We start from the raw sequence: 16,784 nt of genomic DNA on the forward strand, positions 1-16,784 counted from the left end.
TGTAGGTCATGATTTCCCTTGGTGGAACCCTCTGGTTCCCAACAAGTGCCATTAGGTTCCTTCTCAACCAGCCTAGCAATCCACATGCCTCCACTGTACTGTCAAGATAACTGCAGGACATCAAATTAGCAGATGTTTAAGACTGATCCTGGTGGGAGGAAACCAACATGTAGAACAATAATTTCCAATGCTCCTGGGGGAGGATGTTGGCATGAACTCTGCCCTGTAGTAATAGATCTGTCTCCAAGGAAAAGTATCACCTCCAGAAGAGTTGTAAGAGCCTTAAGTGGAAGGAAGGAACACTGTTGCGGGTGAGGGGCCCTTTTAGAAAAAGAAACAAATACACAAAGTATGATGCTTGTAAGTAAATGCTGATTAACTGTGACCTTGAGACCTGTGGATCTTCCAATTTTTTAAGTGTTTTATTTTCTAAGATAATGTTAAGTAGACACTTTCCACTTTGGAAGTTGTAATCTAAATTTTTTAAATGATTTTCAGCAGTTCAAAGGATATAACTTCCATTTTAAACACAACTGTTAAATCACTTTTTAAAATGTAGCCAAAAGTGTTATAAAAATAACCATGATGATATAATTACCTCATCATTCAGTTCAAAACATATGAACATAGCCTTTTTAATATTCAAAAAATTTGATTGCTTTTTCTTCACTGAAATCATTTTTTCACTCCATTTTTCCCAACAGATTTTTATCTTAATATATTTTTATACTTGAATGTTTTTACTGAACACTCTATCATATTTCCTTCAATAACAATATATAATTAAATACAAATATATACATATATATACATATGTATATATACACAAAAAATACAAATATATAATTAAATACAAATGTATTAACATTTCCTATGAACATAGGTCTTAAGTGTCTAAAATTTCTTCTGGGATTATTCTAACAATTATTAGCAATAACTCACTATTCAGGGCAACATTATAAATCATTATAAATAATGTTTTTATTTTATTTTATTTTAAATATTTTATTTATTTGACAGAGAGAGAGAGCGGGAGCATAAGCAAGGGGAGCAGCAGGCAGAGGGAGAGGGAGAATCAGGCTCCCTGCTGAGCAGAGAGCCCAACATGGGCTGGATCCCAAGGCCCTGGGATCATGACCTGAGCAGAGGGAGGACACTTTACTGACTGAGCCACCCAGGTCTGCCCCCATAAATGACAGTTTTTAAAAATGAAAAATTTTTAAAAGTTTTATTGGAAACAGATCTATTGATGACAAATGGAATCTATCTATCTACGATGCCTTGACTAATGGAGTTTCCCCCTTACCACCTGGGAACTTCTGCATTTCTGGGCTCTGGGGCAGGGAAGACTTAGGACAGGGGCAGGCGTGAATGAGTAGTAAAGGGGAGGCAGGAAAGGCGAATAGGCATTTCAATCCAGAGCAAGCATTAGCCCAGGCAAGACCATACAAAGAAGTTGGAAACCTGAAAATCCATTTCCTTAATCGATCCGAACTCATGCACACTTATGGTCTCTTGTTATACACAGTCAGGGTACAATATTTAAAGAGCATCTCAAAGAGTGACATTCTCCTTAATATAGAGTTTCCTTTCCCAACCTGCCCTCCCCATTTAGGAAAAAGTCTTTGTTTTATGCTATCAACCCTCTGGCACTGGAGATATACATAGAGTCTGTTCTATTACAAGAGCTGTTCCAGAACTGATTATAATTTGAGGAAATCATCAGTGGGATTCCATTTCTCCTTGCTATAACTTCTCCCTTCCTTACTCAAGTGGTAACATGATTTTATCGAAAGGATTCTGTTGAAAAATCCCATCAAGTGCCATGCATATGACTTTGGTACATTGAGGAAGGTGGTGCCAATGTTTACCAGGAGAACACTTATGGGAATGCAGTAGAATCCTAATCAAGAGCCGGGGTTGGAGTGAAAGTTGGGAGATGGGATGGTGTTGGGATGTGAGTTAAGAACCGGAGGGGGAGACAAACCACGAGAGACCATGGGCTCTGATAAACAGAGGGTTTTTGAGCTGGGGTGTTGGAAAGGGTGAGCCTGGTGGTGGGTATTAAGGCAGGCACATACTGCATGGAGCACTGGTGTGGTGCATAAACAATGAATTTTGAAACATTAAAAAAAAAAAAAGAAAAGAATGGGAAGGCGTTTAGTATACCATACACAAATTTTCAAGAAAAGCTTATATACTTAAGCTTCAAACCACTAGCTGTCAAAATGGCTAAAGGGAACTTTACCCCTTTAAAGCGAAAAGCATGTAAAATACCGAGGAACTCTAGATTACATAGAGCCAATGACGTCTAAAAATTTGATGAAGCAGTAGAAAACAGATGATCACAAGTTGGGGAATACCATGTAGGATGAGACCGCACTGACAAAACCTAGAGAGAAATGACTTTACAAAAGTGATTTTAATTTTTATATGACTCTGTTGGACCCTATTTCAGTGACATGCTGAAGAAAGCACACTTATGTATCTGGTGTCCTTTCAGACAGAGGAGCCACATAATGGAAGCAAGCTGCTGTGGCTGACGTTATAATGAACGCATCCCACACCAGTGAGAGAGAAAAAAAAAAAAAAAGAAATCAAGCTGAAAAACAGAAACTAAGACATTAAGCAAGGTATGAATCATATCCTGTTCTCGTAGAACTGTGTGGTTATATTTGATTTACACAATTTGGTTACGGGAATCAGCCATCAGAAGTTTGTATAAATGTTTTCTTGACTGAACAGCACAGAACCAGAAAGGACAAACAGTTTCAAATAGAGGAAATTGCTACATCTTCAGAGGAAAATCCTGGGATTTACTTAAATTTGTGTTCTGTCAAATGCAACCCCAGACAAAGTTCAGCTGTATTTCAGGTCTAATGCTTGAGGGACACTCTCAGCACAGCGCCTGGCTTGCTGGACACTGAACACCGATTTAAGGAATAAGTTAACCTAACTAATGAATGATCAGTACACACACACACACACACACACACACACACACACAGCCATAAACTACACATTAGAAACAACTACATCAGACTCTGACATCTGTGAAAACCTGCTATTATTGTATTGATTCTCAGGAACAGACTCATTAAAAACTTTTAAAACATTTTTTAAAAATGGTGATTTAAAAAAATTAATTCCATTTTCTTAGTTCTCTTGCTTGGTCATCTCACCTATTCTTAATATATTGATGAATTATTTTCCCTCAGGAAAACACACATAAACACACACAGATTCTAAGGTCAAAGCAAAAGGTTTTATTTCGAAAGGACAAGTTAGGCTCAAGGACTGAGATCTGCTTCAAGCAGAGTCATCCTAGGGGTACAGTTTCCTTTTGTTGTTTTAATGTAACTTTCGCTCTTGTGCTTCTTAAGGTGGAGAGGAGCAGCTAGAGAGCTTGAATATTCCACAATGATCTACCGCTAAGGTCTAACAACCCAGAGATGGGCAAACAAATGGATTCCTGGAGGTTGATTTTGTTTCTTCTCTGAGCTCAAAAAAAGTGAAAATCAAAACAAAGCTCATCTGGCAGCCCACACAGTTTTATACGCATTCGACAGTATTGTTATTAAAATCTACCAGGAAGACCGATCAAAGGCATTTATCATATCACATTCTGACCTCATTTTTTTTCTTTGTCAAAAGATGACATAAGAGAGAAAAATTTTTCTCCCTTAGGAAATTATTAGCTAGGGAAACGATTTCTTTTAATTTTTTTTTTTTAAAGATGAATTTATTTTAAAGAGACAGACAGAGAGAGAGAGCACGAGCGGGAAGGGCAGAGGGAGAGGGAGAGAGAATCCCCAGCGGACTCTGGGCTGAGCCTGGAGCCCTGATACAGGGCTCGATCTCGATCTCATGACCTTGAAATCACAACCTGAACTGAAACCGAAAGTTGGACAGTTAACCCATGGCACCGGCGAGGCGCTCTGCTGTGAATTAGCAATACAGATGTTATGAGGCTGAGACCAGAAGGAATATCCCTAGGTAAAAGTGCTATCAGTCACTTCTTCTGCTGAACCGAGCAAGGAGCTGACCCTGACGTGTTCGTTGGGAGCCTAGCTTATTTAATATATGGTTCACAGAGTAGTGCATTTGTGGTGTTGTACAACCTCAGGCCAGTTGGGGGTCCACTCCTGTCAGTTTCATAGCCACTGACTTGCCCTTAGAAAAGATGAAAGTTTAGTGCTTAACCAATTGAGTGCTTTTGCTCATACTTTTAGAGATAAATGAGTCAAAACGTTGTCCCCAAATAATGTCCTACGTTGGCCAAGTTCATGGTAGTGTTACTACTTATTTAGTTTCCAGTGTTTAAATTTTGGTACTAGAAACTACTTCCATTATATTACACTGTCTCATCTGTACCTGGAAACCTTCCAACGTGAACCATGTCATCTCATATGTCTGGAGCTGTCAAATTATTTAAGTAGATTTTTAAAGATAGTAAAAGTTCTCTATGAGCTACTTTTTTTCTTTCTTTCCAGTCAGTCTAAGCCTCAAGTATGCACACAAATAATGAGCACATGTTGCCAGGTTACTTGGAAATAGGACTGTGCACTTTTGGCTGGTTTTCGGTCTGTGACCACTGCGGAAAAGCTCCAAACTGTCCCTTTGATTCTGCGCTGTGTCACCACCAACAGGTTGTAAGTAAGTTGGGCTGCCTTCTGACACATCTCACAGGTCTCTAAACCTGCACATTACCGTCAACACATCTCTTGTGGACCATCACTCCCCTTATATAAATAAACTGATATAGACACATAAGTCTTACAAGAATCTCTGTCCTCTGCCTTCCTACATTCAAATAAAATATATGGTTATATTACTTCTTAGTATCTTCTTGAAGAAATTAAAATATTTCACACACTCAAACCTTAAAACTAACTAGAAATGGGGGCACCTGGGTGGCTTAGTGGGATAAAGCCTCTGCCTTTGGCTCAGGTCATGATCCTGGGCTCCTGGGATCGAGCCCCGCATCAAGCTCTCTGCTCCGTGAGGAGCTTACCCCTTCTCTCTGCCTGCCTCTCTGCCTATTTGTGATCTCTGTCTGTCAAATAAATAAATAAATAAATAAAATCTTAAAAAAAACAAAAACAAAAACTAACTAGAAACCTAGAACCTATTTCCTCTAAGTCAGATAGCTGGCAAATGGCATTTCACAGTCCATTTTAGGTAAGCATTCAGATACTGGTTTTCAAGAATATATGGTTGTTGAATGCAATTATTCAAAGATAAAGTTCAAAAGCAGAAATGTGGTCATCGAATAAATGGATGGCCAAATTGTTGCTTAATTTCCTGCAGTTGAAAATCAAATTTGGTAAGATTCTTTTCATTTCTCTCTCTATACTTGCATGTATAGACACACACACACACACACACACACACACACGCGCACGTGCGCACGCGAACTGTGATCAACTTGCCAAATATATTATCGGTCTAATTAGAATATTTTATGACTAGCAAATAAAATGGGAGAGGTTTTAAGTGACTAACACAGGCTAGTGTTTTAGTATCTAAATGGTAGACTATAACTAAAAACTCGCATTTTAGTCTTTCTTAAAAGTTATCTTAATTATTGAGCTTTATAGGCATTCTGTAATGCTGGCTTCAAAACAAGACCATATAAAAGTGAGTAAAACACCGGCCTACCATTAAGATACGTGCCCTAGGTCTCCTATGTCATCTGAGTGATAGGGAACCACTGGGTTACTTAGATTCGTGATTAACAGCTTTAAGAAAATTCCCCTGTGGTTGCCTTGACCTTTCCAAATGTAATATTCTTGGGATTAACATTTTCCTATGTTAAAAAAACATGGCTGCGAAAAGAAATATGTCTGCTGCACAATAGAGAATGGAGTACAATGTGTAATTTTATACATACAAATTTTTACACTGGGATTCCAGATGTGATAATTTAGTATTGTTTTAATGCCTAGAGTAGATTAAGTAATATTAGAAGGAACTTGAGTATGGGAAGGAGAAAGAATAGGGCTTCTAAGCAGAAGGTAGGATCAAATTCAAAGGGCAGCCACTTAATTTACCAAGAAGATAAAATAAGAACAGGCCAAAGAAATGTGGATGAATTTTCACCAAGGAGAAAACTTAAATAAATAAATATTCCAGATTTATTCCAGTGTAGGTTACCTATAAAATATTAAGAACGGGATGGGTGGGGTTATGGGCATTGGGGAGGGTATGTGCTTTGGTGAGTGCTGTGAAGTGTGTAAACCTGGCGATTCACAGACCTGTACCTCTGGGGATAAAAATATATGTTTATAAAAAATAAAAAATTAAAAAAAATATTAAGAACATAAACAAATTTAATAACCATGGAATTGATCAATGAATTAGATTTTATTTAAGATGTAAAATCTCCTTCCTCTCATTTTAAAAAGAAATCAAAATGGCCAGCAACATGTGCTCAAAGACAACCTCTATGATGGTGTAGACAACAACATGATGCTGACCTGTCTTCTGAGCTCAATGAATGGAGTCAATTGCTGACTGGATAAATAAGTGCGATGGACATATCCAGCAGAGCTGGGACACCTGTAAAAGTTTTTTATCAACAGACCAGGCAAGGAATCACACAACATACCTCTAATGCAATTTCTCAGAAGCAACTCCTCAGTCCTTTGGACAGTGTTTCCTTAAAAAAACAAACCCCTGTCATCAGATCACTCTTCTGATGATATGCCAAGAGAGAGGAAAAAAAGTCTTTGCTTTTTTGTGAAAAGTTCCCTAAACCTATCATTTATTTGACTCATTAAAGTCACTTAATTCAAAACTAATTCAACAAACTGAGCAGTGAAAGTCAAAGCTTATTGTACTTGTATACGTACTACAGAGAAAAGGTAGTTTATCTAGGTTATCTAAAACCCATTCTATCATTTTTCTTCCCTAATAGTATGCTTCATTTTTTTGTTCCTCATGCTGGTTTCAAAAAAAAAAAAGAGTAGAGTTTAATTATCCACCATTGGTTTCAATGCAGGAAAATAAAAAACTTATTATTGCAACTGTCTACATTTAAAAAAATAGCATGTTTACTAACTTACGTTATTTTAGAAATCTTCCAAATGAGAGTTTTTTTCCCTAACTATGCACAAACTTATTTCTAAAGAACTTTTAAAAAGGCATAAAAATGCAGGAAAAATTAAGTATTGTTTTCTTTATAATGGCAGTTGATGGAAATTTTCCTTGAACAAAACTCGGTACGAAGTTTTCTGGTTAAAAGTTATTGTTTAGAGTCTTTCTTGCTTCTGCTTTCTGCTCTAAAATTGGTGCAATAAAACAAAACAGGGAAACAGAAGGAAAGCTTTTATTTTTAATGAAACTATGGAAGAACCACTGCCAAATATAATGAAAGACTGACCAACTGGAGGGAAGATTCTAGGGATAAACCATTTCAGATCTCAAATAGGATATAGGATACAGAATATGCCCAAATTAGGTGGCATAACCTAAAAGGTGGGCATGGGGGCCAGTGAGTGAAAACTTCCTTGGAAAAAAGAAGGTCAAAGGCACATAAAGACTGCAAGAAAGTCCATGTGCCTACATGACACCATGGAGTGACAAGGGAAGCAAAGCAAGTTGAAGAACATTATGGGCTCATTATCTTTGCCTCGGGCCTTCCCACTGTGCCAGGGTGGAGGAGAGCACACTACGTGAATATCATTTCTAAAATTTCTAATCCTTGGCAACCAAGGACAAGTAAAAAACCAGCAAAGGACATGTCGGCTTCTGCAAGGAGTCAAAAATATATTCTGCTATCAATGAGCAGAGATAGACCCAAAAGTAAAGTGTGAGTTTGCGTAACTGACCCAAATTTTACAGGCGTGATTTTCCAGCTCCGTGCCCGGGCTCAAACTGAAGCACTATTGTTAAGCAGCAAGCTGGCCCAGAAATGATATCTCTTATTCCAAGATTAGCAATAATCAGAAGTGACACAGTACATGATTGGAGGCAAAGAAATTATAAGAGAATATGAGCAAAGGAATGCAAGTAAGGGGCGCAGTAGGTTAAGCATCGGACTCTTTCAGCTCAGGTTATGATCTCAGAGTCATAAGATCAGGCCCCGCATTGGGCCCTGTGGTCAGTGTAGAGTCTGCTTGTCCCTCTCTGCTCCTCCTTCTTGCTCTCTCTTTCTCTCTCTCCATCTCTCAAATAAATCAATCAATCAGATCTTTAAAAAAAGGAATACAATTAATACCTCAACAAATTAAAAACAAAGACAAAACCACAAAAGAGTACCAAACAGAAGAAACTGTGAAACCATTTCTCCTTAAAATCAAGTGCAGACAACATGGTCAATATAATGAAAACAAGCTTGAATACTAGTTAACTGCCTTCAAAGAAGATGTAATGACTCAATGGTAGGACAGTGCTGGCATAGCTCAGAAATGAAAGGAAAAACATTATTTACAAAATTTAAAAATAGTCACTGTATAAAAGAAAACAGACACTACTGAAAAAGTCAGTTAGCACCAAACAAAAGGAATAAAAAGTGTGCCTGGGTGACTCACTCATCTAGGCTTCCAGCTCTTGATTTTCATTTTGGCTCAGGTGATGGTCTCAGGGTCATGGGATCAAGCCCCACTTTGGGAGAGGGGGCTTCATGAAGTCCTGCTTGAGATTTTTGCTCTCCCTCTGCCCCTCCTCCTCTCTTTCTCTCTCTTTAAAAAACCAAAAACCAAAAAAAGAGATGAAAAACTCTAACTCTAACCCCTCCCCAAAATGAAAAGTAAATACTGAAATTCATATATGACTATACATGCATAGAATATATCTGGAAAGTAACAAAATCAATTTAACAATGGTGCTTCTGGGAAGGCTCAAAATTCTGGGAGTCTTAGGGGTGAGAAAGATAAGTACCTTTTATTATATACTTCTATTTTCTCTTATTGTTTTTTAGTTTTACCATTAAAATTTTTATAATATCGATGAATGGATAAAGAAGATGTGGTATATATACACAATGGAATACTATGCAGCCATCAAAAGAAATGAAATCTTGCCATTTGTGACAACATGGATGGAACTAGAGCGTATCATGCTTATCGAAATAAGTCAAGCGGAGAAAGACAACTATCATATGATCTCCCTGATATGAGGAAGTGGTGATGCAACATGAGGGCTTAAGTGGGTGGGAGAAGAATCAATGAAACAAGATGGGATTGGGAGGGAGACAAACCATAAGTGACTCTTAATCTCACAAAACAAACAGGGTTGCTGGGGGGAGGGGGGTTGGGAGAAGGGGGGTGTGATTGTGGACATTGGGGAGGGTATGTGCTTTGGTGAGTGCTGTGAAGTGTGTAAACCTGGTGATTCACAGACCTGTACCCCTGGGGATAAAAATATATGTTTATAATATATAAAAAATTAAAAATTAAAAAAAACCTAACAAAATATTGTTGAAAAAAATTGAAGATTCAAATAAATGAAAAGACATCTAAAAAAATTTTTATAATATCAATTATCTACTGTATGCATACTCTGATGCATTTTACCATACTAAACTATCATAGAGACACTTTATATTATCCTACAGTCATTTGTGGCAAATTAAATTTGTACTTCATCGATGGATCTTTGTTGCATAGCCTATTTCATTAAAACCACAATGAACACTCATTGATCATATTTAAAATTATGTGCTCAGAATTAAATGTCAATGACAAAAGTACCAAGGTGGAAGAGAGATCCAAAAACATAGAAAGAAAAAAAAAACTGCAATGGAAAAAAATTTTCAAATGATCAGAGATCAGGATTTTTTTTTTTTTAAGGTTTTATTTATGTATTTGGCAGAGAGAGAGCAAAAGCAGGCAGAGTGGCAGGCAAAGGAGGAGTCTGATTTAGCCTCTCCCTTTGCCTGCCACTCTGCCTGCTTGTGCTCTCTCTGTCTTGATCCCAGGACCCCAGGATCATGACCTGATCTGAAGGCAGGTGCTTAACTGACTGAGCCACCCAGGAGCCCCGTGATGAGGATTATTAATATCACATTCGGAGAGAAGAAAACTATTATTTCTAGTCCCCCAAGAATGGCAGACCATCTAAAATTTTCCATGAGCTGTGTATTTTTTTTTTCCCCCTTTGTTTTGTTTTGGTTTGGGTTTTCTTTGATACGTATTTCTGGGCCTAGGCAGAGCTGGCCCCAGTAATTTGTGTGAGAGTCCCAATTTTCTTTTCAAATTAATCTTACTGGTACAGGACCGTGCTTACACAATATCACAAATTAGCATTGCTTTACTTCATCAACTATGTATATTTTACACATTTAGAGACAGTGCTGAAACCACATATTCTGTCTTTTCAAAGCACTGCCGTTTCATCACTGGGTCTCAAGGCATGCTAGCCCTTTGAGGAGTGACATTAGAGGGGATGGTGACATAAGACACAATCCTCATTTTAAAAAAGTGACTTATTCACAAGCACGTTCTTAAAGATCACCATATTGATATTTGTTTGCATCCTAAGAAACTATCAAATTGGAAATATAGATAAACATAATAAAAAATAACAACATGCAAATTGACTTGGGAAAAATATACCAACAACAAAACAATTACATTATTTAATTGCTTTATATTAAGTTTATTTTTTCTTTTTCAACTAAGAAAGTAATGTAATGGTAAACTTTGAAAACAAAAAAATACTGAAATCTGCTAAGTGGTTGGAAAAAACAATAATTAAAGGAACAGATGTAAAAAAAAAAAAAAAGGAACAGATGTAAATTAACCTAAGATAAAGGGTGAAGAACAATAAATCATTGAGTAGAGACAATGATACAAAGAGAGCAAACATGATTTGTGCTATTTCATGAAAAAAAGAAGACAATTTTCCCATTTAATCATTGGACTTGATTCTTCCAAAATTAGGTTTAAAAAACCAGAACATTCATGGATGATTGATGTGGTGACTTCTGATTGGAAAAAAGACAAGTGCTGTGTGTTATTTGAAAAAGAGAAGAAAAAAAAAAAGACAGATCCTTTTATTCCAGCTTTTGTTCTAAAACAAAAATTAAATCAACTTCCAGGGTCTAAAAAGCATTTTCAAATTGAAAGGAAAAAAAAAAAAAGTCAAATTCCCTTACCTACGTGACATAACAGAGACGTTAAATTTAAAATGGAAAAAAAATTACAAAAACAAGAACCAAAACACAAAAAGAAAACCAGAAACTAAAGAAAATACAAACTTTGATTATATACTACGTGGCATATTGTCAAGAACGGCAATGACCTTTACCACCTCCTGAACCTTTATTTGCCTTACGTAGTTTTGGAAATTTACCTTTGCCTACAAAAATCACTCCTCTCATCTTGATTTTTGATTTCTACGCATTCTTGAACAAACAAACGTAAATCTCTTTACAAATACACTACTATGGCAATGGAAACATACACAAGTTCACATTTCTGAGGAGTGGCTCCTATATCAGTAAACTCCTTTACTGAACTTCATGATTTGAACACTTGGATCAAGCAATCTGGAGGATACCTACTTTCCTAGGGCTGTATGTACACTAGGTCCTGTAATTCTTTTATACTATAGTCCCTTCCTTCTCTCAGCAGACCCTGCCTTCCCTGGGCTAGATTATGCTGTGAGTTAACCCTCATGTTTCATGTGATGGTCAGAAGGGGAGGTAGGGGTATGTTCTTGAATGGGATCTTGAAAGGCAGTAGCTTCTGACATTGTTTTCAAACAAGAAGATACTGCTACCTTTTAATAGGGAGAAAGAGCCACTTCTGCAAACCCAGAGGGTTAAGGGGAACCAGGAGGTTCTAAACTATGACAGTATAGATGCAGGGGTTCCTATCACAAGGCATAGTGTACCACTCCTACCCCAAAGGGTCTTCCTCTTGGCATAGCAGACGTTCAAGCTTGAGAATTCTGGGGAACTCTATGACCCTGTAATTAATTTCTAGGCATGATCCTCTGCTTCACCCTCTAGCTTAAAGATGTGAAATTATTTTTATATGCTCTTAATTTGGCCTTTGGTTTCACAGTAGGCCTTAAAGAGGTGATGAATCACCTTCAACCTTGCATTGCCTTTCTTCAAGGCCTCTATTAACCTCACTGAAGAACCATCTGATCCCATAATTCTTATATTTACTGCTTTTCCAGAATTTTTCAAATAGCCTCAGAATGTACTCACTAGTGCACTTTCTTTTTTTTTTTATTATGTTATGTTAGTCACAATACAGTACATCATCAGTTTCTGATGTAGTGTTCCGTGAGTCATTGTTTGCATCTAACACTCAGTTATTCACGCAATATATGCCCTCTCCTTAATACCCATCACTGGGCTATTTTCTTAATCATACCTCACTACTCCGTCTACTTCCGATGACAGTTCTAACAGTTCTAACAGTTACACCTGTGCTGTACTCAGAGTTCCTTAGTGCAAATCAGCCAGTGGGGAGCCCAGTGCCAGGACCCATATTAGTCCATTGTTTCGACCACTCACTCCTGGCACTCACAGTCATACGTGGGGTTTCCCACAAAACAGACTTCAAAATGAAGACTGTTCTCTGGGATTAATACCTATCAGGAAATGAGAGAAGCAGGACTGTAGAGAGGGAGATTGGAACAGTGGTGAATTTGCCCTGGAAATCCCAGCCAATTCCAAAGGACCTCTACTGACAAAGATCCCCCAGATTGAAGCCAACAAGTGGAACTTTGGAACCATCCACCTGCAAAGAGTGGCCTGTAGAAAAGGGATCTCACAAGACAACTCCCTTTTGCCAAAAGCGTTGACTGGGGAGGGATTCATCTGGTAGCCCTGCAGATGAGAAGAAAGAGTGTCCCCCTCCAAAGGGGAATCTGGGTGGTGGACCACCACATCTACTACATAGACTAACACTCAGATGTTACTCTCTTTGTGAAGAATTCTTTACCCTATGTAAATAATGTAATGATCACACAGTTCTGTGTGTGCTACTGTTTCTTATGCATTCATTTAGGTGATAAATTATCATTTCTATTTCTTAATCAACTGCAAAATTTTAAACCTTTTGAGGGTAGGAGTCCTATATCTAGCCAATGCTTTACACTTAGTAAGTACTGATTAACACTGTTATGTATGATCTCAATCAGCCACTGGAGGAAATGTATCATAATTCCAAGTGAGCTAAACAGTTTTGCAATGTGACCTCTCACCAATATGGTATTAGGTGTGCAACAATATGGTTAAGGAAGAGTGGTGTGCTAGGAATGGTGAAAAAATGATGGAAAAACAACAGTCCTTCATTTCCATTGATTTATACATATTTAAAGTAGAACTCCTCTTAATTGTTCAATTCCTCTAAACATTAGGTTAGCTTTACTTGTGCAGCCACTTAAATTTTATTTTGATAAAGAGAACTGGAAACAAATCTTATTTTGGAGGGGGCACTTCATGTTTCACAAAAGGTTGTGAAAGTAATAAATTTTATATTCATAGGAATGAATTCAATTCATCATATGCATGATGAATTCATACACTACCCGAAGCAAGAATCTACACATTCAATGCAATTTCAATCAAAATAACACCAGCATTTTTCACTAGAATGCTAGAACAAAGTGTTCACTAGAGCTAGAACAAACACTTCTAAAATTTGTATGCAATCAGAAAAATCCCAGATAGAAAAATAATATTGAAAAAGAAAAGCAAAATGGAAGGCATCACAATACTGGGCTTCAAGCTGAATTACAAAGCTGTAATGATAAAGACAGTATGGTACTGGCATAAAAACAGACATAAAGATCAAGTGAACAGAACAGAGAGCCCAGAAATGGACTCACAACTATAGTGTCAACTAATCTTTGATAAAGTAGGAAAGAGCATCCAGTGGGAAAAAGTCTCTTCAACAAATGGTGTTGGGAAAACTGGACAGTCACATGCAGAAGAATGAAACTGGACCACTCTTGTATATCATACACAAAAATAAACTTAAAATGGTGAAATACCTGAACGTAAGACAGGAATCCATCAAAATCCTAAAGAAGAAAACAGGCAGCAACCTCTCAATCCTTGGCTGCAGCAACGTCTTACTAGACATGTCTCTGGAGGCAAGGGAAACAAAAGCAAAAATGAACTGTTGGGACCTCAACAAGGTAAAAAGCTTCTGCACAGTGAAGAAAATAATCAGTAAAACTACAGGCAACTGATGGAATGGAAGAAGATATTTGCAAATGACACATCACATAAAGGGGTAGTATCCAGAATCTATAAAGAAGTTACCAAAGTCACAACCAAAACACAAACCACCCAGTCAAGAAATATGCAGAAGTCATAAATAGACACTTTACAAAGAGAACATCCAGATGGCTAATCAATGCATGAAAAAATGCTCAACATCACTTTTCATCAGGGAAATACAAATCAAAGCCACAATGAGATCCCACCTCACACCTGTTAGAATGGCTAAAATTAACAACTCAGAAAAAAATAAACCAACAACTCAGGAAACAACAGATGTTCCTGAGGATGTGGAGAAAGGGGAACACTTTCACACTCTCGGCAGGAATGCAAACTGGTGCGACCATTCTGGAAAATAGTATGGAGGTTCCTCAAAAAGTTAAAAATAGAACTACCCTACCACCCAGCAATTGAACTACGAGGTATTATCCAAAGGGTACAAAAAAAGTTGTTTTGAAGGGACACGCCCACCCCCAATGTTTAGAGCAATCAACAAGAGCCAAATTATGGAAAGAGCCCAACGACTGGGGACTGCAACTGATGAATGGATAAAGAAGTTGTGGTATATATGCAACAATGAGACATTACATGGAAATCATGACAGATCAAAAAGAATGAAATCTTGCCATTTGCAAGGAAGTGAATGGACGTAGATGGTTTTCTGCTAAGTGAAATAAGTCAGAGAAAGATACTGTGATTTCACTCATGTAGAATTTGAGAAAATACATTAAAAATAAATATACAAATCTAAAAATAGATGAACACGGGGAAGGGAAGGAAAAATAAAATAAGATAAAAACAGAAAGGGAGGGAAACCACTAGTGACTCTCAGAGAACAAACTGAGGGTTGATGGAAGGAGGTAGGTGGAGAGATGGGCTAGATGGGTGATGGGCATCGAGGAAGGCTCTTCCAGAGTGAGCACTGGATATTATATTTAAGTGATGAATCATTAAATTATACTCCTGAAACCAACACTACATTATGTGTTATTTAACTTGAATTTAAATTAAAAATAATATGGAGCACTTGGGTGGATCAGTGGGTTAAGCCTCTGTTTTTGGCTCAGGTCATGATCCAAGGGTCCTGGGATTAAGCCCCGCATCAGCTCTGCTCAGCAGGGAGCCTGCTTCCCCCTCTCTCTCTGCCTGCCTCTCTGCTTACTTGCGATCTCTTTCTCTCTGTCAAATAAATAAATAAAATCTTTAAAACGAACAAACAAAAAAAACAACAAAATTAAAAATATACAAACTCATCAACATATTATTATTTGGAATCTCAAGCAAATACTTTGAGGTCTATAATGATTATGTAATGTGTCACTCTCTGACTGGAGTAGTTTAAACAAGATGACTTTCTATTTATCTTCATTTAAAAATTTTATCTGTGTCACTATCTCCTGTTTACTAATAAGAGAATATGGAAGATGATGAAACTAAGGAATGTTCCTTTTTTATTGTAAAGCAATCATCATCTATTTAGCAATCAAGTCTACCGAGTAAGCATGAATTATAAATATAATAGTTAAAAATCTCACTGGTAATGACAGATAAAATTGCATCTACTTCCACTAGTTTTTTTAAAAAAAGAGATTATGCCTTTAAAGACACAGGACTCTAGATGGAGTTCTTCCCTTAGGGCACCATTGATTAAATGATTCATCTTCATTTGTTCCAGCTATAGGGAAGAAAATATCAAAATACAGATCTAGAGAGTCTTTTACATAATATTACTTCTATTTTCTGCTAACCTTATTTTCTTTCAGCTAATTAAGACATCTAATGGATCTCTAATAAAATGCACTCAGGATCATTTGTAGCACTTCCATGAAAAAGTATGAAGTTTGTCCATGGTGAAAGCACATCTCCCTGTTTATTGTTTTCCTCCCCGCTCTTTCTTTATGGTCACTATTGAGCATCTAGCTAATAGGTTCATTCAACAACCAGTGTCTACTAATGAGGAATGTGGCTTTGGGCCCAAATCCTGTGTGATCCTCCAGGGTTCACCTAGGCTTTGCTTAAGGGGGTATCAGTGGGGAAAATCACATTCCCCTCACCAGGCTCACTGCCTTGCCAGGGCACGCAAGTCTTTTGGAGGAAGTTTCAGGTAAGGATTGCAGTCTTGCTAAGGAGCAGCCGTGCTCCTATGAGTATCTGCATTCCTGGTCCGTGAGACTCACTTTTGAGGTCTCATGAGGGTTCTTGTGAGACACTTCCCAGATGCCCGCACAGAGACTTCCTCTTATCCTGAGTCCTGGACGATGTCTTCTCTTGCTTTGACACAGTCACTCCAAGCTCTTCCCTGTCTCTGTCCCTCCATCCCAATGGTCCATAAAGTGACAGAAGCCTTTTATTGGGCCTTCTTTGCTGCATCCACCTGGCCTTCAGCTGGTACCATTACACGAGAGAAAGTGGAATATGAGGAGTCAGCCCCACTTTCTGTCTCTTGCTTTTACCATCATAATAAGTGGTAAATCCTTGCTCCTTTCAGGGTTGTCCGAAAGGTACTCAGATGTCAAGGTGACCCAAACAGCTAAGCATTTACTAAATTTCAGACCTTAACTCAGCCATCATGGAACTTGCTTTCTCAATGCCA

Source organism: Mustela putorius, unplaced genomic scaffold, assembly GCF_011764305.1.
Source record: "Mustela putorius furo isolate JIRA1106 unplaced genomic scaffold, ASM1176430v1.1 tig00003923_pilon_pilon_pilon, whole genome shotgun sequence".
Taxonomy (NCBI): domain Eukaryota; kingdom Metazoa; phylum Chordata; class Mammalia; order Carnivora; family Mustelidae; genus Mustela; species Mustela putorius.